We start from the raw sequence: 3,259 nt of genomic DNA on the forward strand, positions 1-3,259 counted from the left end.
GTTTCGAAGTTTTTATATTGTAAAGAGTTAATCTATGATAACATAACCTTATCAATCTATAAATCATGTCAACACAGTAGTACCAAAGATATTGATAATTTTACAGGACGTTACGATGTAAATGGGAAAACACTGGGAAGTTAACATAACAGTACATTTATAATGTAGTTTAAACGAATATTTTTCAATAGATAAAAGATAAATGGTTTTATTGAGTTTGTTTATTGTTCCGAAGCGTCTATTAAATTTCAACCTAAGTAATATAAATAAGAACGCATACGGAAGAGGGAAGTATTAAAATCATAAATAGTTACAACGTAAAAGTATAAGTTTTTTAACGAGAAGAATACTTCTTGAATTGCGTCCACAGAAATAACCATTATGAACAAGACGGGAAAACAGTGTTTTTCATGGCTTGAAGTCGATAATTCTACAACACTTGAAGACTTGAACAACCAGTTCACAGAGCGGCATATCGGAGGAATAGTTTTTACAGCAATTTTAATGATAATTGGTGTATTCGGCAACTTTGTTGTTCTTTGGATTTATGTTCATAGATTCAAAGTATCGAATTATAGGACTTACACAATATGGCTGGCCGTCATGGACATTGCAAACTCATGTATTGGAATGCCTTTCCTCATTTACTACATGAGTCATTACTTAATCTTTCCGTCATATGGGTTGTGTAAATTTGGTCGATTCATAAATGTCTTAACAACGAATTGTTCCGCCTTTATTTTAATGGTGATAGCGTTTGATAGATACAGAAAAGTATGCAGGCCTTTGAAATGGCAGCTTTCCTACCAAAATACAAAAGTGTGTTGTATTATTGCAACCATTTTAGGACTTTTGACGTCATGGCCATGCTTGGTCTTATACGGGATTTACACCGTCGATACGGCGATTCCTGGGGTCAAAGGAATTCGATGCTGGACAGATGACGCCTACAAAAACACTGTTTACCCAAGTGTTTATTATATTTTTCTGTACGTCCTAAATTTCTTGGTTGTTCCGGTTTTGTTTGGCGTCTACGCACAGATTTTGAGGTTTTTACATAGACATGGAAAAACCGGCGTCAACGTAAAAACCAAGAAAACAACGGTCACACTTTTAGCTGTGTCTGCAGCGTTCCTGTTGAGTGCTATTCCACATTACAGCATGGTTGTTACAACTCGGATTCAGAAAGACTTTAACTGTAAAATGACATTTTCAGAAGGATTTGCCTATTATACATTTGTTTTTTCCATTTTGTTGAATAACGCTGTCAATCCTTTCATATATGGTTTTTTGGACACGAAATTTAGGCGCGAAATGAAAATCGTGTTTAACAGATTGCGCCAAACGAAAGTTGACGATGAAACAAATGGTAGAGGAACCAAATCAATAGAGTCGGATTCAGGTGTTACTCATTAAAAAGTATAAAATCATTTGATCAAAACGAGGCTATTAAACTGAAAGCTTGTGTGTTAATTTTTTTTTTATATATATAACAGCTTTTGTCGATTCGCATGCTTATGGATAAAAGAAGGAAGTACTGTTATCATTGAAGAACATGCAACATTTACTTTTCAAACATTTGAAATTTGCTGTTTTAACTACAAGCACAAAAATGAACTCAACAATTTATACATCGACTTTACATTTGTGGATTAGATGCAATTTTAAAAAATGAAATAATTAATGTAGAACTACATGTATTAATCATTTTATATTTATATATATATATATATACATGTATATAACTGTTATTTTGAAACATGTTGATTTATGACACCGATTCCAGTGTGTAAAAATTACTATCAAATATTCAAGGGCAACCTCAATAAAATTATATGAAATTTGCTTACGAGAAATAAAACCAAACCCTTTTTTAGCTGACAATGCGATACAAATGTATAAACTTTGCTTATTGTTGAAGGTCGTACGTTGACCTACAATTGTTAATTTCTGTGTCATTTGTTCTCATGTGGAGAGTTGTCTCATTAGCAATTATACCACACCTTTTTATTTTATAAAACACGATTTTTAAATACATTTTGTTTGTGTTATAACAGAAATCTTGTGAAACTGTATAAATGAACATTGCACTCGACTGATACTACCATTTTTCTCTCGATTCTTGTAAGCAGCTAATGGTATATTCAATTTATATTATGGAGGACAAAAATATAAATCGAACGAAAACTGAATATAGTAATATTTTCCTGATCGAAATTATTGCTGCATTAATTATTTCAGGGTTTGCAACGCCATGTGGCAGATGCGTTCGACTAGTATTGACTATAATTACCATAATGAATTGTTTCTGCCTTAGGAGAAATTGTTCTCTCCTGGCACTGTGGCTTCCTCAGTAATTATAAACTGGCGGCCATCAAATAGCCAATAGAGCCGAAAATGGCGTTAAACTTCCAAAATAAATAAATCAATTACTGCTTATTTCAGACCTTCCTACACAGACCATATTTTTAGTTTCACAGCAATCTGTTTGCTTGAACTTTCTTTTCGAATTGACTATGGCAATTTTCACTTGTCATATAATATAAAAATAACTATCTGGAAACTGCTGTAATATATGACGCTGGTCATGAGGCAGCTTTATCAAATTATTATTATTTTTTTCAAATTATTTTCACAAGTCGGTTAACACCTTGCGTGCAAGGTGTACAGAACATTTACAGAGGTACGTTTCTGCTAACATTAAGTCTGAATGTTTCAGCTCTACAGTTCTAGTGAAAACATAGTTTTACGTAAACACATTTGAGATACACAGTTTACACAATAAAACTAAACTTGAAAGTCTGTAGCACTTGATATATAACCTCATCATAGATACCAGGATTTTATATTTACGCCAGACGCTCGTTTCGTCAACAAAAGACTCATCAGTGACGCTCGAATAAAAAAATGTAAAAAGGCCAAATAGAGTACAAGCCTGAGGTTAAAGAGCATTCAGGACCAAACATTTTCAAAAGTTTTGCCAATCATAGCTAAGGTAATCTATTCCTGAGGTAGAAAAGCCTTAGTATTTCAAAAATTCAAAGTTTTGTTAACAGTTAATTAATAGTTATGAACATCTCAATGATAACTCAAGTCAACACAGGAGTTTTATTATATACTCGACGTGTGTTTGATTATTTTGAACTCCTTGTACGTAAACGACCCATAGTCCCATAATGATCTGAAAATTAAAAAAAAATTATGATATACTTCACTTTAGGAAATACTATAACTTATGATTTTAAGCCATTGTTTTGCC

At 32.6% G+C, this 3,259-nt stretch overlaps 1 pseudogene; it reads left to right on the top strand.

Annotated features, from left to right (window-relative positions):
- The first annotated feature begins 279 nt into the window (after positions 1-279).
- LOC139501140 (substance-P receptor-like) lies at positions 280-2,017 on the top strand (annotated as a pseudogene).
- The last annotated feature ends 1,242 nt before the right edge of the window (positions 2,018-3,259 follow it).

Source organism: Mytilus edulis, chromosome 13 (assembly GCF_963676685.1).
Source record: "Mytilus edulis chromosome 13, xbMytEdul2.2, whole genome shotgun sequence".
NCBI lineage: Eukaryota > Metazoa > Mollusca > Bivalvia > Mytilida > Mytilidae > Mytilus > Mytilus edulis.